Source organism: Taudactylus pleione, unplaced genomic scaffold (assembly GCF_031769625.1).
Source record: "Taudactylus pleione unplaced genomic scaffold, aTauple2 ptg000154l, whole genome shotgun sequence".
NCBI lineage: Eukaryota > Metazoa > Chordata > Amphibia > Anura > Myobatrachidae > Taudactylus > Taudactylus pleione.
Genome location: NW_028284556.1, coordinates 4,162,496 through 4,187,564, shown reverse-complemented (window position 1 = coordinate 4,187,564; position 25,069 = coordinate 4,162,496). Strand labels below are relative to the sequence as shown.

The window sequence follows — 25,069 nt, the reverse complement described above, 5'->3', positions numbered from 1 at the left end:
GACACTACCATGTGGTGTAATGTGACTAAGGGACACTACTGTGTGACGTATCGTGACTATGGGGCACTACAGTGTGACATGATGTGAAAAAGGGACACTACTGTGTAACATAATGTGAAAAAGAAACACTACTATGTCACGTAATGTGAAAAATTGGGTGGCTACGCCCCTTCCCGGCAAGACACCTGATTTTTTTTCAGCGTGCCTACGGCACCCGCTCTCCCTGTTTTATCTGTGGATGACGGCACACATGCTTTTTTGTCAAAATGTGTAGTTACAGCTCTGCTTAGGTGTGCACAGATGTGTCCTCTGCGTTCAGTACCCCTGCCCTAAAAAAGTCCTACAGTGAACACTATCTAATCTTCTACCACTGCTAAACAAGGGCTTGGGAAAATGCCTTCCCCTTTCTTTGTGTATGACCTACACCAGTGAAGTGCCAGCTGTACCTATAAATATCTGTCCAATCTGGTGGGAAAGAAAATCTGGTCCATTTTCCAGCATCTGGGAGCAAATTTTTATTGTTATTTGCTCCCATACATTCCCAGATTTTCTGTCCCACCACACAAATTGTACAGATATATCTATAGGTGTGTACACAGCTTAACAGAACCAACACAATACCAAATATTTGACTCCCCTGCAGGATGTGTTCTGTTGTATGTATTTTAATAGATGATGTGTACTTGTCTGTTGTTCTAATATTAATTATATATGTAAGAGCATAAATTAAGAAGTGGGAGGTCAGGAATAGTAAGGGGAGGAGTCTATGCCAGGAGCCAGATGCTGACGCGTGGTGGGCCTGTGTGCTCTTTAAATGCCAGGGCTATTTTTAGTCCCAGTCCGGCCTTGATGGCTGGTATATGGCCAATGCCAATTTTTTTTTCCAACGTTGGAGCAGCAATGGTGCTACATCATCAATGGTGTTAGCCATAGAAAACATTGGCGGCACCAGTTTGATGGCCGCAGCTTGCGCATGTGCAGCATTAAGTCATTGATGGCTAAGCCATTGGTTGTCGATGGTCAACAGGCACATCACTATTTCAGAAACCTGGGACTGTAGCTGCAAAATTAGAGAGTTGGCTACTATGTTTAAATTGTGGTAATGTGATATATTAAACATATAAAGGTTTAAACTATCAGTATGTTATTCATATATATAAAAGTTGCTAGAAAAACAGCGGAGAAGGAGCTCTGGCCCGGCCATAAAAGGGTACAGGGACGAAAGTGACGCATGCGCAGTACGGACAAGGCGCTCAATACACGTAACTATATCTGGATATCCGCCAGTAACGCTGCATGTGCCATTGTGCGTTCCACCTGGTGTTACCCAGCTTGCTGTGCGCGGCTTCGTGCTGCTATTCCCTCCCCTCCGGGGGATGACGTGGGCCCGGGTGTATCACGTGATGTCGCCTCGGTGGCTTCGGCTCTGTTATTATTATCTCGATTGCTAATTACGCAGAGAGAGCGGAAACCCCGGAGAGAGGAGAGTCCGGACATAAGGGGCGGCCAGTGAGTCTGAGACCTGGTAGGTGAATGCTGGGGGTGCACTCATTTATGCATGTGTCTGTCTATATAATGTCTCAGTCATATAGAGGGATGGAGGTTACAGGAGAGTGATGACTGAGAATGCAGAGTGACACGGGCTACAGGATAAGGGTAGCCTCTATATATGGTTTCTGAAGGGTATGGTTGTCAGTGTTCTCTTCAGACGAGCATCACACCTGTCATCTTGGGTTTAGCAAGAGCATATGCTTATTTTTAACCCCCGTATTTTGCAATTGCACAATAACTTAAGATATATATTGTATATATATTTTGATGATAACTCAGGTTCTGTTTTACCACGCATTCTTCATTTGCAGTACTCAGACCAATCTAAAAAAATATCTATTCTTGTGATTGGATGGCAATTGAATTATTAATTCTTGTAAATGTGTTTGTGTAATAGTGAAGAAGAGCTAATGGCTTTTACTGTATAAATAACAAGCAACTAAACCTTCTCTTTCCATTAGGTCCTCTGTATTTGCTGTGTTTCTTGTGCTTTTGAGAAGGTTGTGCTGCAAACCAAATGCATAGCAGTATATATGGGATCACACCCAGTGACTGCTCCTTACCTGTCTGGTTGCAATCCCATGCATGCGCACAAATTAGCAAAGAGGCGTGCTTTTAGGGACTGCCTCAGCTGCAGCCCCTAGAAGCTGGTAAGGGCTGCCGCAATAGGAAGGTAGTGGCTTCTCATGGGAAGCGCTCTCTCTGCTATCGCAGTCCCAGGGGTCGAAAACGGGAAGCAGTAATTTGACTGACGGCTGGGATCCTGGCACCGGAATCCCGATCAGCTGGAGATGCCGACGCCTGGAATCCCGATCAGCTGGAGATGCCACCGCCAGAATACCGACAGCCGGTATCCCGAACATAAGTACAGCGATGCCTGGTAGCTGTTAGCCGGTGGGGGGAGGGTTTGGTTTAAGCGCCACAGTGGGACTTAAACTTGGCTGCGGATGGTTAGGGTTAGGCTACAGACGGGGAGTTAGGGTCAAGCACCATCGGGGGTGGTTAGGATTAGGCACCCCTGGGTAGGGTTAAGTTTAGGGTGCAGGAAGGGGAGTGTACTGTTAAGCACCACTGGGGGAAGGTTAGGGTTAGGCACCCCAAAAGAGTATTAGGTTTAGGAGGGAGGGGGGGGGGCGGGAGAGGAAGGGTTAGGGTACTTGCCAACCGTAGTCGGGATTGTGACCATCGGCCTTCTGGCGTAGGGATTCTAACCGGCGGCTTTCCAGCTGCCGGCATAGAATACCCAACCTCGAGAAAACACCTCCTGGGCCGGTCTGTCCGGCTGTGATTAGCAGGGAGCACTTCCCCATGGTAGCACTGCTAGGCAGTTACTGTGGGTAACAGTTTTTACTGGGGGGCTTGTGACCCCTCCCCTGTTTCAAGTGTGTTCACTGTAACATCACCACAGCCTGCACTATTTGTGTTCATTTTACTTTGTTACTTAATTGGAATAAATTTATAAAGCATTGCTAATTACCACTTTTGTTCACCACTTTACAATATTTGCTAAAGGAGGTAGGGAGGGGGTGCCAGGGAGAGAACTAGTCAGAAGCCAAAAAGTGTTTGCTTCTCATTGGTTCTTCTGCACTCAGAAACCCAGCCCCCCCCCTCCCCCCTCCCCCCCTCCCTTCCCCCTCCCTTTTTCCCCGTGCTCTGGTGTCATTGCTGTTCTGAGAATCTCTGGTGCTCTTGGGGGTGCGCTAGCTATGGATGGTAGTGGAGAATTAGATGGAGCAGTCTTTCACTCACTGTTTCTCAGATCAGGTCCTCATGTTTGGGATTTGTGTCTGTACAAACAGCTAGTACTATTTCTGTCCTAGCGAAGTACAATGTTATCTGAGCATGATTAATTAATCCTCAAAAATTAGCTGTTGCAATGGACATGAGAACCCCTTTCTAAATTTCTAGCCAACTTTCCATAAACTTATTTTAATCTTCTCCCCTGTTGTTAGTTTCTCCCTCCCAGCCGTCTTGTATCTTCCTGCGTTTTACCTCGTATGCAAGTAGTGGGAAAATAGGACATGGTCCCAGGTTATCACACCCCATGGGGGAATTTATTTTGGCAATTTAAAATATGCTGAATTTATTAAAACAAATCTACAATGTTCAAACGTTGCAAATCATTGTCCGGATATGTTTTTACGTTAACCAAATATAAACCCCCCTGATATGGTAATCTGCGATAACATATATAACAGGAAAATTTTGCTAAAAAAATGCCAATAAAAGAGGTGGTTGTGAATGAGCCAGATAGCTGTAGTTAAGCTGATATGCAAGTTAGCTCAAACAAAAAATAACCCTTCCTCAACAGGCAGTCTTAGCTTGGCATTAGCCCAGGTCCTCTAGGAAGAGCCTGAACATATTATGAAACACTCAAGGAATAAAGCTAAGTAGCTTAGACTCCCTCCTTGTACCCCGCGATGGTGGGTAATAAGGTTGAAAGGGGGAAAAAAAAAGAAGGAAATATGACCCCTGTAGATTAATAAAACTGACAGAAGCCTGCATGATGTGTGATGTTAAGGGACATCCCCTGCTTGTATACAAGGTAGGGAGCGGTGGTCTTGGTATTTTTAGTTTTGGCATTCCTGAGAGGCAGTAAAATGGTTTGCCATACAAATTAAAACTACTGACCTGGCATTGGGGGAGTGGCATGCTTTTATTTCATGCCATGACTAGCATAGGAAAAACTTGGGATTCCAATGTATGCAAACCCTGCTCTTTATCAATTATTGCACATGTATCAGTTTGTATGTGGTGGAATTTATTTTCTTTTCCCAGCCAACTGATTCAGTTTTATGAAACAGATTGGTGTTGTGAGAACCATCTGGAGATATATTTTTCCATTGTTCATTGTTTTTTCTTTTGTACTGGATACACTGAATATAAATTGTTTTGTAATTAGTGTGTATGGCTTTAGCTTTTTTTCTCACATTGTAGTGTACTTATTTATTAAAATCCCATACGTTTACTGCATTTAAGGACCATATTATAGCATCAGTATATATATATTATAGCATCAGCAATGATAAGCATATTAACAAACATGATCTGGGTGTGTGAAGCATTCCTTAGTTAGATTCATTACTGTATATGATTATGTAGCTCACAATGATTAAGTCAGTTTTAGAACAACCTTAACAAACAGGTTATGATTTGAGTCTTGTGTCATTTCTAATTACAGTATAGGTATAGATATATATAGTTCCTAAAATTAAGTGGTGGGAGCGCTCATGTGCAGCTCCTTTAAATAAGGTGCCAGATTACTTTATATGTTTTAATTAAGGAAAATAGGCTTATCTACTCACTTCACTATGGGCTGAATTCAATTGTTTCCAGCCCCCTTCGCGCCCGACAGAGTTATTCAATTGTTGCTCCTGTCGGGCGCGATCAGCTGCCAGCGCTCCATTTCAGCTCGCAGCCCCAGGGGTGCACGTACTGAAATGGGCGAAAAGTGACCTGTTTGGGCGCAAAAACTGCACTTTTCGCGTTCGCGCCCAGCACTTTGGTTGGGGGAAGCCGATTTACGCGGCTGAACCCGACCACTTCGGGCGCGATCAGCGGGAAAAGCATGAACAATTGAATAGCGGCCCGTGATCTCCTGCCGTTTTAGACGGGAGATCCGGACCCGAAAACAATTGAATACCGCCCTATAAGTGCTTTCCCAATGTATTTGATCTGGTGATCTGGAGCTATTAAAGGTCAGAGGAGTGGCCTCTATTACATGATATTTTGGAGAATTTGGATTTATCATTTTAGTTAGCGCTAAAACCTAGACAGAGATATGTGTGTGTGCATCTCCCTCTCCCCCCCATGATGGCGGCACTCGGAATAAGTACACGGGCAGGCTGAATTACAAATACAAACGTTTCAATGCTTTGTGGTGTTGTACTTTCGCCAGGGCGATCAACCTCAACGTACAAAATACATTCAGGCATTCTATATTTATTATATGCTAATAAATTATGTATCTGTTTTCTTTAAATCATTTTAAGGGTAATTATTAATTGAATTATGTACTTAGTCTTGAGCTCTTATTGTATAATAATTGAATGTAGTCTATTGATATTTATAGCTTCCACAAACAATGCTTATCTGACCATGCTGTATGGTTTGGCTATCAGGTAATGGTGCGTACACACTAGACGATATGCTCCCTGAGCGATATCGTCTAGTGTGTCCCCGGCAGGGTGTGCTCAATGTCGTTCATGACACTGAGCACACCAGCTGAATGATATCATTAACGATATCGTTCAGCGCCGGGCTCTCTTCCCCCCCCCATTCCCCAACATGCAGCAGCCTGACGACATCGTCAGGTTGACCTGCATGTTAACCCGATGAACGATGATGACGAACGACCCGTGAGAACGCGCGTCGTTATCGTTCATCGTTTTTGTGATAAAAATGTACGATAAAGTGGACGACTTAACGATATAGTTATCGTTCAGTCGTCCACTTTAATCGCCCAGTGTGTACCCACCATAACTGGATATGTCGATATGGCCCACTACATTGTTTGTCAAATTGGGTACATATTTAAGTGACTATATTATTGACAGTGAAGCTGTCCACATAGATTTTATGTATGTGTAACAAACTGGAAGGTGACAGTGTTTGTTGTTAATGTTTACATGACTTTAAGCCATTTGTTTCAAGGAGTTGGCTTCACAGAAAAAAAAGCTTTCACACCAAAACAATTTAAATCAAAAGCCCAAACAATAATTTATAATACCTGGTGCTTTCACTTCTAAAAAAAAAAAAACATTTTCAAGAAAATGTGGCAACATCCCAAAAGTGTACCTACAAAAATATCTGAAAAATATTTAACATTTGCTCCCTCTAATTTCAAAAGTACACCTCCAATATTTTTCAATTCAGTTGTTGTCTGCGACGCAATAATTAATGGTCACATGACGCTTGTCATGTCCAAATAAACCAGGATATTTTACATATTCTGCTCGCCACCTCAGGAGGGTACGAGTAGTATCCACCCATGGCATTCGTGCCCGAACGGAGCAACAATTGAATTGCTTCATTGGAAGCCCACTAATTAGCGCAGCATAAAACAATTGAATAACCAAAGTGTGAAAGTCCTATAATTTGAACCATATATGTCTATAATCAATTTATATTGCACTTGCATTCATAAAAGCAGAAACAGGACTTAAACATATAAAGGGGCTTCTACTTTTTCACATGTGCATCACCAATGGTTCTTTGAAGATCTTAATACAGGTTGATTCTCCCATATCCAAATATTCCGAAATACGGAATATTTTTAGTATGACTGAGAAAGTGAAACCTTTGCTTTCTGATGGTTTAAAGTATACAAACTTTGTTTAAAGTACAAAATTATTAAAGTGCAGTATAAAATAACCTTCAGGCTGTGTGTATATGAAAAATAAATTAATTTCATGTATTTACACAAACTTTTTTTTTTTTTTTTTTTGATGCCCAAAATTCTAAAAAAATTGTATAAACTTACCTGCAGGCTGTGTATATAAGGTGTATATAGAACATAAATGCATTCTGTGTTTAGATTTGGGTCCCATTCCCAAGATATCTCATTACGGTATGCAAATATTCCAAAATACGGAATATTCCGATATCCAAAATACCCCTGGTCCCAAGCATTTTGGATATGAGAGACTCAACCTGTACTGTCCTTTTATTCCATATATAGGCTTACTGCACCATGCAAATGGAGAAAAAGGAAAGATCTGTGGTCTGATTCAGAGATGCTGACGTTTACGCAGTTGAGCGATTATTGGTGGTCTGCGCATGCAACTCAGCCACTCTGCGCATGCATCAAGTTAAATTATCATTGGCAGTCGCAGCAACTATTTTAATGCAGTGTGATTGACAGGGAGCGTAAGGCTGAGGTAACGGGTGTGGTGGCAAAAACACAGATGCGTTGCTATAGTTTTCAAGGTATGTTCTAGACTGCGACTGTGATCCCATATGCAGAAGACATGGTTCCGTCTAAGTTCCCGCGGCCATTCTGCGTAACCATAGGGTTACTCAGGCCGATTATCGAAAGATCTGCGATCAATGCTGCGTCTTTGTATGTAGACGCTTGGATTTGTGGGCGTCTCAACACAGGTCTAGGTGCCTGAAACATTTGAATGTTTTCGCACATCTACAGCGTACACAGACACAACGGCGGCATTGGCGTTCATCTCTGAATCAAACCCCTAGTGCATTACCGCTTTAAAATAATTCGTACAATATGTGTTTACATTTAAATCAATGCATATAAAAAGCATAGGCCCCGCAGGGGGCTATGTGCTCCAATTAATCCTCAGGGCCGTATTCAATTAGGCTGCGAAAATGGGTTATCGGCAATAATTTATCGCCGATGATGTCATTTTCACCATTTTCACTTATCCCCATATTCAATTTCAAAGACTTTTCGCAGGTGCGAAAAGTCTTTGTCAAAAAACAGGGATAAGTTTTCACCACTGAATAGGTGGCGAAAAAAAGTGCAGAATTGGGGTTTTGTGGTGCAGACTTAAAAAAAAAAAAAAAAAAAAAAGAGCACCCTGCATCCCTTGGAATGTCCCTCAAAGGTCTTCTGTGTATAAAAAAAAGTAAAAGTTCCTCAGGACACCCCAAAAAAGGTACTTTCATTTTGGGGGTGAAAATTTTTTTTTCTGGGGGGGGGACAGACTTCTAAACTACCGAAATTGACTCCGGGGGGGTTTCCCAAGTATTTGGCAGGTGTTTTCTAGAATGTGGGTGGTTGCCGCAGGTGGATTTTTTAAGAATTTTTAAAGTTCACTTTAGGGACTTCAAAATATGCATGCACCCGTTTTCATGTACCCCCAAATTTGATGGGACTCGTTTTTAAAAAAAAATTAAGATAAATGCTATTCTTCACCACTTCTTTAAATACGCATAAAAACACCTGCCGCTGCCGTTTAAAAAACCCCAAATACCTTTTGCAGGCCAATTCGGGGGTACCCATAGTGATCCCCCATGTCAGACCATCTTTTGGGGGGGGTAACAGGCTGATTTCCCCAAAAGTGACAGGACTTTTCGATACTTAACTTTCCGCCGGGTCCCGTTTTCGCCGAATCTTAATTGAACACGGGGATACGCAGACACGCGCCCGATACTTTATCCCCAGGAAAAACAGAGCCCCCCCAGTGTGATACAATCACATTTTATCATTTCATAAACTGATCTGAGAAGGATATATACACAAAGAAGAAATACAGGTGCACAACTCCAAATTAACTGATTATATATAAATAAATACATTTTGCAGTAAATACAATAGAGGTTTTTGGCATAATCTTGGCCAAGCTTATGGGCCTGCCCACCATATCCGGGTAACCTCTTGTCGGGCAGGTCCCTAACATACTAAGGCTCAAATCCAGAGCGCAGGACACCCCCAAACTAGCCCAGCTAAACCACTCCAAGGCACCGCTCTAATAAGAAAAGTGAAGTGTTAAGAGCAGCCGTTAACTGCATATAAACAATAAAAATAAAAAAGTGAAATACATATATATATAAAAGACACAGACAGTGAGGTATTAAAATGTGTTAAAAGAAAATGTGTTATACTGTGGTGCCCTGATGCAGACCAGCAAAGCAATCTAGGGGGACCCACACCCCAAAAATGAACCAAAGCTGCACTACATAGTCTAAATATTAACAGGACTTACCTATATTGTGCCTTGACTGGTGTGCATATTACATTGCCAGACTCCATGCTGTAACCAATGTAGTAGAGGTGCTAGTCTGAGTGGGAAGTGGCTCAGGCTTCCCAGGTGTGCAAATCAATGCACTAATTAGTTTACACAGAAAATGGATCTCAGACTGCACACTCTGGACATATATATATATATATAATTGGAGGTGCTACCTGTGGAGACCATTGATATATACACAAATACACAAAGGATAAATACAGGTGCACAACTCCAAATCTTCTTTGTGTATATATCAATGGTCTCCACAGGTAGCACCTCCAATTTTATATATATATATATATATATATATATATATATATATATATGTTTTTAAAGGATGGCACTCACCAGTAATATGCAGTATTTAATAGAGAGGGCTTACATACAAAGCGACGTTTCGGTCCACCACACGGACCTTTCTCAAGCAGTCATGCCTCAAATATAACGGATACCAGGTACAGTTCCCCAACAGGCAGATCATACTTACCTGACACCAGCCGAGCTCTTAAATGCCATCCTCGTGGTGCTAACGCTGCCCACAAAGCGCGTGCGTTCCATCGCTCAGAGGCGTTACCCGGAAGTAGCATCACTTCCCATCGGGTACGGAGCGCATTGCATAGGGTGGCATGGCAACAGACAGTAAACAAAAGTCTGCAGCGTCACCCAAATCTCCAAATACCAGACACTAAAGATTAAATGAATAGACAAAAAGCATATTCATTCAAGGACAGTAATCCTTACTAAATCAATTTGCTCAAAAGCTTATAACTCACAATAAGACATTAAAAAAACCAAAAAAGGATTCTATATCAATCGAGGTAGGCAATAAAAGTAGTCCGGCTGGTGTCAGAACCCTTGATTAAGAAAAGTCATACAAACACATTAATGAATATATCAAAACACTTTCTTAAATGGATATTAAAGGTATAAAATATCCATATCACAGCTATCGTTACAAATGTAACAAGAATTCCTTATTCCCCCATCTACAAAAACAGATTAAAACAAAACAATATAAAAAGACAACAATCAAAAAAACACCACAAAAACTTAATTCAATAATCAGTGGAGTACTATATATAAAGTGCCAGAGCACCCCAAAAAAATCGGCATTCATGGCATCTATAAGAACATAATGTATCACATCAATTTATCTTGATAAGTAGGTTCCAAGTGCACTATGCTCATTCAGACCTCTGGGTGAGATAGTATCCAGCTTGTATATCCATCGTGCTTCAAGCTTGTGTAGCAGTAGTTCACGGTCACCCCCTCTTGGGTGTGGTGGAACCCAGTCAATGAGTCTACATCTGAGTGATGATAGTGGGTGACTATTTTGTTGCCAGTGCCTAGCCACCGGCTTATCAGATACGCCTGTGGCCAAAGCTGCACGTATTGAGCTCCTATGATTTGCCATACGTTCTCTAAAATTCCTCTTTGTGAGACCCACGTATACCAATCCACACGGGCAAATAATCTTATAAATAACATGATCCAAGGTGCAGTAGAGGTTATGTCGAATATTTATCGGTTTGCCACTATGGGGATGCGGAAATGTTGAACCCGCCACCAATGAACGGCATGTCACACAGTTCGGGCATTTGAAACACCCTTTCCTAGTTGACTTGAGCCAATTGCCACCTTGTAAATCATTCGGTTGACACAAAGGACGCATAAGGAGTTGTTTCAAGTTGGGACCACGCCTGTAAGCCATAATCGGTGGCTGTTGTAAGCCTCTCTTCAACACCGGGTCTGTTGCCAAAAGTGGCTAATGCTTTTTAAATGATTTATTTATTATGCTGGATTTGCTGTCATATCTACTGGAGTGAATCATCCTTATAGGACGAGAGTGCTCTTCCACTGGTAGTTTAGTGGTAAACTTAGTTCGTGCTTTAATGAGGCATCTCTCAATAATAGATCTTGCATATCCACGTTCCAAAAAACGGGCTTTCATCTCAAGGATCTGTTTCTCGGCCACCTCAACTTCTGTATTGAGGCGCAAGACTCTTAGGAACTGGGAGTTGGGCAGACTCTCCTTGAGTCTAGGTGGATGCTGGCTTGTTGCGTATAATAGCGTATTTCGGTCCGTATCTTTCCTGAAAAGAGTTGTGTATAACTTAGAATCTTTCTTGTAGACCGTCACATCCAGAAAATCGATACAGTCTTTGCTAATTCTAGCAGTAAATTTTATCGGGCTTGGTAGTGCGTTCAACGTATCTACCATCCCCCAAAAATTCTCCTCTGTGTCACCCCATACTATGAACACATCGTCGATAAAGCGGCTGTATTGTAGAATCACATCACCAAACCTAGGCAAGATATTACTGCATTCATATCTGTACATATATAGATTTGCGTAGGCAGGCGCCAAATTACTACCCATCGCAGTTCCTGCGCATTGTTTGTAAAACTTACCACCATATAAGAAGTGGTTTTCCGCCAAAACCACCTCCAATAATTCCACAGGTGGTCTTATCTGTCCATACCCACATAATGCTTCTCGCACTGCCATCACTCCCTCATCATGTGGTATGACAGTATACAAGGAGGTGACATCTAGTGTGGCTAGCCAAGTGCCCTCACCAATACCCTCAATATCCTTAAGTTTACATAGAAAATCACCTGTATCTTTCAGATAGCTTTTTACAGCCAATAGTACAACTAACTCCGAGCTATCTGAAAGATACAGGTGATTTTATATGTAAACTTAAGGATATTGAGGGTATTGGTGAGGGCACTTGGCTAGCCACACTAGATGTCACCTCCTTGTATACTGTCATACCACATGATGAGGGAGTGATGGCAGTGTGAGAAGCATTATGTGGGTATGGACAGATAAGACCACCTGTGGAATTATTGGAGGTGGTTTTGGCGGAAAACCACTTCTTATATGGTGGTAAGTTTTACAAACAATGCGCAGGAACTGCGATGGGTAGTAATTTGGCGCCTGCCTACGCAAATCTATATATGTACAGATATGAATGCAGTAATATCTTGCCTAGGTTTGGTGATGTGATTCTACAATACAGCCGCTTTATCGACGATGTGTTCATAGTATGGGGTGACACAGAGGAGAATTTTTGGGGGATGGTAGATACGTTGAATGCACTACCAAGCCCGATAAAATTTACTGCTAGAATTAGCAAAGACTGTATCGATTTTCTGGATGTGACGGTCTACAAGAAAGATTCTAAGTTATACACAACTCTTTTCAGGAAAGATACGGACCGAAATACGCTATTATACGCAACAAGCCAGCATCCACCTAGACTCAAGGAGAGTCTGCCCAACTCCCAGTTCCTAAGAGTCTTGTGCCTCATTACGGAAGTTGAGGTGGCCGAGAAACAGATCCTTGAGATGAAAGCCCGCTTTTTGGAACGTGGATATGCAAGATCTATTATTGAGAGATGCCTCATTAAAGCACGAACTAAGTTTACCACTAAACTACCAGTGGAAGAGCACTCTCGTCCTATAAGGATGATTCACTCCAGTAGATATGACAGCAAATCCAGCATAATAAATAAATCATTTAAAAACCATTGGCCACTTTTGGCAACAGACCCGGTGTTGAAGAGAGGCTTACAACAGCCACTGATTATGGCTTACAGGCGTGGTCCCAACTTGAAACAACTCCTTATGCGTCCTTTGTGTCAACCGAATGATTTACAAGGTGGCAATTGGCTCAAGTCAACTAGGAAAGGGTGTTTCAAATGCCCGAACTGTGTGACATGCCGTTCATTGGTGGCGGGTTCAACATTTCCGCATCCCCATAGTGGCAAACCGATAAATATTCGACATAACCTCTACTGCACCTTGGATCATGTTATTTATATGATTATTTGCCCGTGTGGATTGGTATACGTGGGTCTCACAAAGAGGAATTTTAGAGAACGTATGGCAAATCATAGGAGCTCAATACGTGCAGCTTTGGCCACAGGCGTATCTGATAAGCCGGTGGCTAGGCACTGGCAACAAAATAGTCACCCACTATCATCACTCAGATGTAGACTCATTGACTGGGTTCCACCACACCCAAGAGGGGGTGACCGTGAACTACTGCTACACAAGCTTGAAGCACGATGGATATACAAGCTGGATACGATCTCACCCAGAGGTCTGAATGAGCATAGTGCACTTGGAGCCTACTTATCAAGATAAATTGATGTGATACATTATGTTCTTATAGATGCCATGAATGCTGATTTTTTTTTGGGTGCTCTGGCACTTTATATATAGTACTCCACTGATTATTGAATTAAGTTTTTGTGGTGTTTTTTTGATTGTTGTCTTTTTATATTGTTTTGTTTTAATCTGTTTTTGTAGATGGGGGGAATAAGGAATTCTTGTTACATTTGTAACGATAGCTGTGATATGGATATTTTATACCTTTAATATCCATTTAAGAAAGTGTTTTGATATATTCATTAATGTGTTTGTATGACTTTTCTTAATCAAGGGTTCTGACACCAGCCGGACTACTTTTATTGCCTACCTCGATTGATATGGAATCCTTTTTTGTTTTTTTCAATGTCTTATTGTGAGTTATAAGCTTTTGAGCAAATTGATTTAGTAAGGATTACTGTCCTTGAATGAATGCTTTTTGTCTATTCATTTAATCTTTAGTGTCTGGTATTTGGAGATTTGGGTGACGCTGCAGACTTTTGTTTACTGTCTGTTGCCATGCCACCCTATGCAATGCGCTCCGTACCCGATGGGAAGTGATGCTACTTCCGGGTAACGCCTCTGAGCGGTGGAACGCACGCGATGGAACGCACGCGCTTTGTGGGCAGCGTTAGCACCACGAGGATGGCATTTAAGAGCTTGGCTGGTGTCAGGTAAGTATGATCTGCCTGTTGGGGAACTGTACCTGGTATCCGTTATATTTGAGGCATGACTGCTTGAGAAAGGTCCGTGTGGTGGACCGAAACGTCGCTTTGTATGTAAGCCCTCTCTATTAAATACTGCATATTACTGGTGAGTGCCATCCTTTAAAAACATAACCAGGGAGTACGGTAATACAGCTGATGTGCACCCCTTTGATGAGTATGGACTTTAATTGATGAGAGTGCTGGACTTTGGATATGAATATATATATATATATATATATATATATGTCCAGAATGTGCAGTCTGAGATCCATTTTCTTTGTGATCTGAGAAGGATTTTACTCTAATAAAACGCAATACAATACCTTTATTTGATTGTTGAAAACAAGCAGACGAAAATACGTAGTGGTGGTTTAATCATATATGTCAGTAACTTCTAGTGCCTCTAACAGGTCATGTTGTCAGGATTTCTGTCTGTGGATGCAGGTGGGATAATTACTGACATAAAATAAGTTAACTCACCTGTGCAGGATTAAAAAAATCTACAAAACATGACCTGTTGGGGGTATTTGAGGGTTGGAAGTAAACACGTAAAATCTGCAGGGCGCTTCAGTATTGGGGTATGTCCAGCTTCCTACATATGGGATGATGGGATGTGCCAATTCCTAAAACATGCAAGAAAGAAGGAAAAATAATGTAGTGCGAAGTCTAAATTGGAAAAGACAATATGCAAGGGTGGTTCAATAAGTACGGTAACAGGACCTCTCGTGTGTAATGATGCTCTCTTTCAGTCTAATTTCCAACCAGGCAAGAGCAGGTAGACCACTGTTTCCCGTCACGGCCATTAGACTGTGTCTCATATCAGTCATACTGCCAGTTTTAAGATGGTGGGACTGGCGGAAACATGGTCAAACATTGGCCGTGATTCAATGCGATATTGAATTACCCCAGGAGGGAGCTTTTGAAGCTATTCAATTCAACGCAATGTTTGGTTTGGCTAAAGGATTTCTTCTCACACCCTTCTGGGGATGCGAGGAGAAATACGATAAAAGTGCCGGGCGCGCAGCTTTTTATCGGCTTAGAGTGGCGCTAACAGCCGTGTGGCCGGCACTTTAGTCGCGAGAACCGGCATTCTCTGGCTTAACAGCATGCTGAATTGAATAGCTCCAGGAGCTCCCTCCCGGGGCTATTCAACAGCGCATTGAATTGAATCGCGGCCTTCGAGGGGCAAACAGTGATCAGATTTCTGCGTCTAAATGGCGCATCAGCAGCTGAAATTCATCACCAACTTGTCAAGGTGTACGGTGATAATGTTGCGTCGCGGAAACAGGTTTGGGTTTGATGCCCTGCCTTTGATAACGACAGGATAGACGCACAAGATGAGCAGCTATCTGGCCGGCCAAGCACATCCACCACAGATGACAATTTGTGCCACGTTGAATGTCTGATTCAAGAGAACAAATGCATGAGTTATTGATATTGCTGACTAACTGATCATCTCAGTAAGTACCGTGCACAACATTGTTCATGAGCAACTGGGGTACAGGAAAAGTCTTCACGCTGGGTACCAAATAAACTCGCAGAAGTTCACAAAACCAATAGGATGAGATTATCTTTCGTGCACATCACGCGGCACTATGAGGAGGGAGTGCATTTTCTGCAGCGTATTGTTACAGGCGATGAAACATGGGTGCATCATGTGACACCAGAGAGGAAGCGAGCACCCATGACATGGAAACGGGCATCATCCACACCATCAAAGAACTTCAAAACTACTTAATCAGCGAAGAAAGTCATGGTGACCTTGTTTTGGGACCACAAGGGTGTGCTTCTTGTTTTGATTTCCTCTCCAAGAGAGATACCATGAATGCTGTTCACTATTGTGACACATTGAGACAGTTGTGGAGGGCAATTTGTCGATAATTACCTGGGTTACTGCGAAGCCGCAATCTGTGCAGGAGCCACCGCACTTTAAAGTAGCAGGATCTTGCACAAAGTGTTTGCTATCCCATAGGCAACGCCATGGCAACACTATTGTGCACCCTTTTCTGACAATTAAATTCCCCCCTATAAGCAAATTTGTAGGTGGCTATGATGCGCTTAAAACGCAAAATTCTGGAAAAAGTTGCTACCTGTGGCTGAGGGGTGAAGTCGTGCCATGTTGTGCTAAAAGGATGGGTATATGAGGACACATCTGTGTATTCCATCTGTTTATTTATGATCAGTTTGTAACACATTTGTTAATGACAATGCAGCATCCAAAGGTGGCAGTTCATGGTTTGAATTAAGTTTCTTTAACGGTATTGGTGGTACACTATTGAAATTATATTGGTACATTTTATTGTTAATTTCCTTTTTTTTTGGAGTTGCACTTTTTGCATGTTATATCACGCAAGAATCTTCTTAAAAAGTCACAAGAAATCGCCTAGAACACATTCATGAAAGTTCTTTAAATTTGTCCTTTTTTTTTTTTCTTTTTTCTTTTTTATACTAACCTTGGAGAATCCGTAGAAATCTTTATTTTAAGGTACATCTGTTGGGACACAGTGCAGAACCTCTGGTATACCCCTCCCAATTAATAATTGTGCTCTTTGAGGGGTTTAAATAGCATAATTTGGCCAATAAAGGTATGTCAGGTTTCAGGTGAATATCTCCAAAGAGCTCAATAATGGGTGTAAATGATGTGGGACAGGTATGTGAGGTGTTGTATTGATGGGAGAGGGGCTTTTGAACTTGCAGGTGAGAGGTAAGAGTGTTTATTCCAACTTTTTATAAACTTGTATAAAAACGGTGAATAATTACTCTGCAGACAGATGGTGAAAAACACTTGCTTGCTAAAAATTTTTCAACCATTACTAAAAGTGCATACATTTTCCATTTGATACCTTTTAAAACACTCAAGTACTTTCCTTATGGCCACTATACATATATACTATACTATACAACCTTCTTTATTGTCCTGCAATCTCCTATGCCTCTTTTTTGGGGTCCAGGGTGGTTTGTACACTTTTTCATGCATTTCTCCCAGGTCGCATTTATAGAAAAGTCATGCAACCTTGCCGCGACTAATTGGACCTTGCATTTCTCGGGTGCACATATTTGTGCGATGTATGTGAGTTTCGTGACACACACTCGCACCGAATATGATTGAGCCCATAGAATTTATAATGAGTCATGGCTGCACCTTATTGAGTGAGAATATTGCAAAATAGAAATATATTTGAATGTAATATGTAAATACCTAATAGATTGCTAATAGGAAGGTGCCATACTGCTTGATGGAAACAGGTAAAGAGAACGATCAGCATTAAAAAGTACCTAGGCCCTATGGGGGCAAGTCAGTTGTTTTTACCGTGGCTATTTCTTTTTGGCCTCCCCAAAGGAGCAATTCATTTGTTGCTCTGTTCGAGTGTGAATAGCCGTGACTGCACACAGTACACAAGTGTTGCATGTACGTGCCTAAAAGCACTGGGTTTAGCCTGCAAAACAGCTAAACCCGTCTATAGTACCCCTTTGGGCGCCCAAAGTGCCAGCTTATCGCACATTTCTGCTCTCCTCCTCTGGAGGATGCTAGCAGAAATGTGTGCAGCCGTGGCTAGTCGCGCAGAAAGAGAACAACCATTGACTTGCTCCATCGGGCGTCGAAAAGAAATAGCCTCAGTAAAAACAAGTGAATCGCCCTCTATTTATGTTTTGTTCAAGCAAAAATTATTCAGGATTTTTCTATGTACCCTCAACACAGATCAAATATGGTGCGTCCTATATGTAAATCTGGGCATGCGATGTGAAAGCCAGTGTCTTGACCTGTTCTTTCTTGTTCATATTCGCTTTCCAGAGAAGTGAATCATTCACTGCTCCGTTGGAGTTTACAGTGTAAATCTCCTAACACACACTAAGTACTATTTTGTTAAATCTAATGAATTTACCAGTATATTTTTGGACGTTTGGAGGAAACCTGTGAATCTGGGTCAGAACCTTGCAAACTTTGGGAAAACATAAAGACTCCACAATTAGCAGGGGCGATTCAAATGTTCTGCTGGGCGTCTATACGAATAGGTGCCAGATGGAGTATTGTGAGAAGAAATGTGTCCCCCCCGCAGCTTTAGGCGTCCGAAAGGAGCAACAATTGAATTGCTCCGTCGGGCGCCCAATCCTATAGATGCCCATCGGGGGCGTCCAAAACAATTGAATTGCCACGATAGTGTCATTGGTTAAATCAAACCCATAATTCCAGCACTATGAGACAGCAATGTTAACCAATCAGCAAAGATTATATTTATCTTGCCTGCACTCCTCAAATTGGCAGCCAAGTTTCATTTACATCTGCTGTGCTGGCAAACAATGGCACCAGTCTCAGCTATATATTATCAGCAACCCCGTTTAGTACAGCAAGTGTTGGGGCTTCAAGGGAAGTGACCTCCACTAAAGAATTATTTAAGGAAATCAGTTTGAAAAAAACAAATGAAATAAAGAAATATTAATATTATTATTATTACCTAATCTATACCACCCCCCCTCCCTCTCCCCAAAATGTCCTTTAAAAGCTCAAAACCTCTACCTGTTGCTGGTGTCTTATACTGGGTACACACTGACGTCGTTCACAGACATATTGCGTTGGCTGTGCTGCACAGCCGATGGCAGATATGTCTGCACATCGTGCTATGTGTACAGGTTGTCAGCCGCCCTCCCGTTCACTTGCTGCAGAGGCCGGCGAGGAGGGGGTTGCAATGCGAAACCCGGCCAGTGGGACCCGCATCCAGAGGCAGTGATGGTTGTTCAGTGTGTAGAACTATCATCTGCTGATATATCTTTCCAGTGTTAATTGTCTGGATCCTGGAATGTTGATGCCCAGTTTGCAAAAACAATACATGCATGAAACATTTAAAACTGAGCAATGAGTGAACACTTTAGGCATTTTGTCTACTAACCAGCCTGAACATTAAATCAATAGCAACCATGCTTATTAACTAGGTATATTCTCTGCAACAAATTCGACTATAAACAAATTAAGTAGACCTATTTCAACCCAAACAAGTCTGATGTTATATTAATAGCAACAACATAAGCACACCTGCTAAATGTTTTTTTTCATATCCTAAAGGTATATAGCACATGACTGAGTTCATATGTATAGTTGCTAGCCTCTTAAAATGTGGCTCTTCAAGTATTGTATGTAGAAACTGTAGTTTACATTGTGAATGAGCATTATTAATTATATTTATATGACTCTTGTGATGGTAAAGCAGCCTTACTGTTTAGAGAAATGCTGTTGGTCTTGAGTGTGTGTGTGTGTGTGTGTGTGTGTATGTGTGTATAAAATAATATATCACTACCATTCAAAAGTTTGGGGTCACCCAGGCAATTTCGTGTTCTACATAAAAACTGACTTGTATTTATCAAATGAGTTGCTGAATGAATGGAACTTATAGTCAAGACATTGGCAAGGTTAGAAATAATTATTTTTATTTTAAATAGTAATTTTGGCTTTCAAACTTTGCTTTCATCAAAGAATGCTCCTTTTGCAGCAATTACAGCTTTGCAGGCCTTTGGTATTCTAGCTGTTAGTTTGTTGAGGTAATCTGAAGAAATTTCACCCCACGCTTCCTGAAGCACCTCCCACAAGTTGGATTGGCATGATGGGCACTTCTTGCGTACCATACGGTCAAGCTGCTCCCACAACAGCTCAATGGGGTTGAGATCTGGTGACTGTGCTGGCCACTCCATTACAGACAGAATACCAGCTACCTGCTTCTTCCCTAAATAGTTCTTGCATAATTTGGAGGTGTGCTTTGGGTCATTGTCCTGTTGGAGGAGGAAATTAGCTCCAATCAAGCGCTGTCCACAGGGTATGGCATGGCATTGCAAAATGGCGTGATAGCCTTCCTTATTCAAAATCCCTTTTACCTTGTACAAATATCCCACTTTACCAGCACCAAAGCAGCCGCAGATCATCACATTACCTCCACCATGCTTGACAGATGGCATCAGGCACTCTTCCAGCATCTTTTCACTTGTTCTGCATCTCACAAATGTTTTTCTGTGTGTTCCAAACACTTCAAACTTCGATTCATCTGTCCATAACACTTTTTCCAATCTACCTCTGTCCAATGTCCGTGTTATTTTGCTCATATTAATCTTTTCTTTTTACTGGCCAGTCTCAGATATGGCTTTTTCTTTGCCACTCTGCCTAGAATTATATATATATATATATATATATATATATATATATATATATATATATATATATAAATTGTTTATTTTTTTCGATTATACAATTTTATTTGTGACACTGTTGAGGAAAGTATACAATTTTTTGTCATTTTCCAAAGTTTCTTTCTGAAATAAAAAAAATTAAATAATAAAAAAAGCAGCCTTACTATAACAACATTGCAGTTAAATTTTTTTCATAGCCACTCAATAAATCAATCCGAATGAAACAAATGATGCACACCTGCTACATTCATGATTGCTGTACCAGTAGACATTTAATTATTGTGTTTCTCTGTTCCAGAAAGAACATCTGGGTCCTTCTTTGTGCTTTATCGCAAAGCTTTTGGCTTTTCATTGGTGAATTGTCAGTATGGTGAGTTATACTACATGTTTTATCATATAGTTTTCTCTCTTTTGTTGTAATTTTAACTTGATTCAAGTTGAGTGTGGTGTTATTGAACCTGTCTTGAATCTGCTTTGTGGGGAGGCAATGCTCTGGTCAGTCAAGGTCCACTCGCATCTTCATACTGACCTGTATAAATAAAGGACAAGGCTACACACCAACAAATTAAAATTATCCAAGAACCGCTCATATGAGCTTTTTATCATTTGATGTACATCATATTGCAATGAGAAATGTGCCTTTGTTCTACCCCAAGACATTTGCTCTTTTCTATGATGTTTACCTGCATGTCAGGTTGCGCTAATAAAAAAGCTTGTTTGAGCTGTGATTGGAAAATATAATTTTTTTTTGGCGTGTAGTCTTGTCCTCTCTTTTATATTTGTATTGTTAGTTTGAAACAAAACAAAATATTGACATAACGGGTGACATCTGTAGAGTGGATATTCTCATATATAATAACAAATGTGTTTTATAGATAAGTTTAGGCACACTAGTTACTTTTGCACTTCTAAAAAAAAGCTTCTAATAATAATAAATAATAAACTTCTAATAATAAACGTTCTAATAACAAATTGAGTGCAAAAAAAATGTATTATAGGTATATAATATTGGGTTGGGGGAGGGGTACTCCTTAAAGAATTAACAATTAAAAATGATAGCAGCACTGTTTATCTCTATAGTCTCTTTATTATAAAATATAAATAACACTAAATATAAATATGAACGATATTGCAAAACAAATAGCAACAGAATGTTAAAAGTTAAATAAATAAGTTTGTTCTTAATAACTAAACATTAAAACGTGCAGCACAGACGGTGTAATGGTTAGCATTACTGCCTCGCAGCACTGAGGTCATGGTTTCAACTCCAGGTCATGGTTTCAATTCCCACCACGGCCCTAACTGTGTGGAGTTTGTATATTCTCCCTTTGCTTGCATGGGTTTCCTCCGGGTACCCCAGTTTCCTCCCACACTCCAAAAATAAACTGGCAGGTTAATTGGTGCCCAATAAAAAAATTATCCCTAGTGTGTAAGTATGTGTGTGTACATGTGATAGGGAACATAGATTGTAAGCTCCCTGGGGCAGGGACTGAGGTGACTAACCAAATAGTCTCTCTGTAAAGCGCTGCAAAATATGTGTGCGCTATATAAATAACTGGTAGTAATAATAATTAAAACAAAAATAATATATTGTAGATGTTCTGATACTGTCAAGCCATCTCCAAGAGGTTATTATGGCTTCCACTGACCCGGTATTCTTCAGATCTATTTACTGACTTTCTGATCTACTCCAGTTATTACAAAGGATACCGTGAGAAAGTAAAATTCATAGTATGAATTTAAACAGCGTTGCTATGTTTGTGTTTCTACATGTACTATACCAAAATATATGTGTGTGTTTGTGTGGATATCTATGACACTATAGTATTTAGGAATCCTTTGTCTGTTTTATATGTACACTTTCTGTGTTTGTGTTTTTTTTGTCAGTAAAGATGTACTCTGCTACTGCAACATCAAAGGTTGCAAAACAAATGATTTACTGCTGTTCTGAAATGACTGCCTACAAAATGAGTGTTTGCATTAACGTTGGACATTTTTATTGAAAAGCCAGCAGCAATTGTTTTATAAGTTCATGTTTAAAATCACTTTTTACACTGTATGTGAGCAAATTTGTTTTATCCAGATTTGTGTCATTTTTAAACCTGTCAAACAAAATAAGTCATTTGTGACACACCACTTAATAATTAGTATGTGTCATTCAAGGAATTTCTATATTTGAAACAATATTACTTATTTCAAGAACCTAATCTCCTCCCAGTCCTCAAACCCCCGGCGTCTCTTTGCCACTTTCAACTCCCTTCCCCTCCTCGCCTCCCCTCCGCGCTCTCTGCCCTTGACTTTGCCATCTACTTTATATCTAAAATTGACTCCATACGTGAGGACATCATATCCCATCAGACCCTCAGCACTATTCCCCCTCCTTTCCCTGATCACCCCTCCCCTTCTGTCTCACCAACTCAGACATCCTTCTCCCCTGCTTCTGGAGAGGAAGTCATGGCCCTCATCCGGTCCTCCCCTCCTTCCACCTCCCCTCTTGACCCTATCCCTTCCCGTCTCCTCTCCTACCTGTCTCCTTCTGCCTGTACCCATCTGGCTCACCTCCTTAATTTCTCCCTGTCATCTGGCACTGTCCCTTCTGCATTCAAACATGCTCTTGTCTCTCCCATTCTTAAAAAACCTACCCTTGATCCTAACATACTTTCCAACTATCGACCCATCTCTCTTCTCCCTTTTGCTTCCAAACTCCTTGAGCGTATTGTCTACAACCGCCTTACCTCCTTTCTTTCCCCCACTCCCTCCTTGACTCATTTCAATCTGGCTTCCGTTCTGTCCACTCCACTGAAACTGCCCTCACGAAAGTCAGCAACGACCTCCTTGCTGCCAAATCCAAGGGCCACTACTCTCTGCTCATTCTCCTTGACCTCTCTGCTGCATTTGACACTGTAGACTACCCTCTCCTCCTGCAAATCCTTTATTCTCTCGGTTTACATGGCACTGCCCTCTCCTGGCTTTTCTCCTACCTCTCTGATCGTTCCTTCTCTGTGTCCTCTCATGACTCCTCCTCCCCCCCACTTCCACTAACAGTAGGAGTTCCACAAGGTTCTGTTCTTGGACCCCTCCTTTTCTCCCTATATACGACCTCTTTAGGTGAACTCATTAACTCCTTTGACCTCCAATATTATCTCTATGCTGATGATACTCAAATTTACCTTTCCTCCCCTGAGCTCTCCCCCTCGCTCCTTACCCGTATCTCCAACTGTCTCTCAGCTGTCTCTTCATGGGTGTCCCAGCGCTTTCTTAAACTTAACATGTCTAAGACTGAGCTGATCATCTTCCCGCCCTTTTCCACTACATCACTTCCCACAATTTAATTATCCATTGATGGCACAACTATCTCCTCTAGCCCCAAAGTGCGCTATCTTGAAGTTATCCTAGACTCCTCCCTCTCCTTTTAAACCACACATTCAGCACCTCTCGCAGTTCTGCCATTTTCACCTAAAAAATATCTCCAGGATTAGACCTTTCCTCACCCAGGATGCCACTAAAACCCTCATCCACTCACTGGTTATCTCCAGATTGGACTACTGTAACCTTCTCCTAGCTGGCCTCCCAGTCTCTCACCTCTCTCCACTACAATCAGTTCTCAATGCTGCTGCTCGGCTCATCTTCCTCTCCAGACGTTCTACATCTGCTTCCCCTCTCCTCCAAGCCCTATACTGGCTCCCCTTCCCCTTCAGATGCCAATTCAAGGTTCTTACACTCGCTTACAAAGTCCTTACCAAATCCTCTTCCACGTACATTTCTGCCCTTCTCTCCCTTCACACTCCCGCCCGTCCACTTCGCTCAACAAATGCATGCCGCCTCTCTTGCCAACTGATTACTTCCTCCCACTCCCGCATCCAAGATTTTGCCCGTGCTGCTCCCTACCTTTTGGAATGCTCTCCTTCTCCCAATCAGACTCGCCACCTCTCTACAAATCTTCAAATGGGTTCTCAAGAGCCACTACTTCATCAAAGCCTTCCAGCACTCATCCTAACCCACCTCATGCTCTTTCCTCCCTATCTCCCCCTTCTGTGTCACGCCTGTCTGTCTGCCCCTCCCCTTTAGAATGTAAGCTCATTAGCAGGGACCTCTTCCCTCATGTGCTTCTCTTTACATTTTCTTCTACTCTTTACTCCTCATAAGGGCACACGTGACTGCCAACTCCCGGCTGCTTATTGTGAGTGCTTTAATCACTATTGCAGCAATGTATATAAATCGTGTCCTTGTCCTGCACTGTAATGTACTGTAAGTTACTTGTTTCTTGTTCACCTATTAGTTCTATGTACTATGTAAGGCGCTGCGGAACACTTGTGGCGCCATATAAATAACGGATAATAATACTTATGGCTTATGTAGCCCAAATTAATCTAATCCTTTTTTTTAATTTATAGTAATACTGTGGTTGTTTTGAATGTTTATAAAACAAATGCAATAACACTAGTCTAGATGATATGTTCAGTTTCAGTACTGTAATTACAATCACAGCCTCTGGTATATTTATTATTTTACCTTGTTTTGTGTTTGAAATTAGAGTGCTATTTTCTTTGTGTTTTTTTGTTGCCAGTGTGTAATCTTTACTAATCCTGTTTACTGTGCATCAGGTAATGTTTTCACTGCCTCCAATCTCAGTTTAAGGAAAGTGGTAAGGGCACAGTTCTTCGTTCTTATATGCAGCATCGAAGTTGGGTCACCTTTTTATATAAAGAATATTAAATGTGTTGTCCTGAATCTAACCTTCTCTCTACATATAGCGAATAGTGGGGTCCCTGCAAATGGCACTCTCTC

At 41.4% G+C, this 25,069-nt stretch overlaps 1 protein-coding gene across 7 annotated transcripts in view; it reads left to right on the top strand.

The window, feature by feature from the left end:
* The first annotated feature begins 1,325 nt into the window (after positions 1-1,325).
* The window catches only part of CNST (consortin, connexin sorting protein), a 167,750-nt gene continuing 144,006 nt past the window's right edge, over positions 1,326-25,069 (top strand). For 4 of the 7 annotated variants that reach the window (XM_088474348.1, XM_088474349.1, XM_088474353.1 and 1 more), the window contains exons 1-2: positions 1,326-1,525; positions 20,580-20,651. The gene's annotated coding sequence lies outside the window, so the exon portion shown is untranslated. Of the gene's footprint in view, positions 1,526-1,660; positions 1,684-16,792; positions 16,815-20,579; positions 20,652-25,069 lie in introns of those variants that run through there. The other 3 variants (XM_088474352.1, XM_088474350.1, XM_088474354.1) reach the window with 3 other exon arrangements.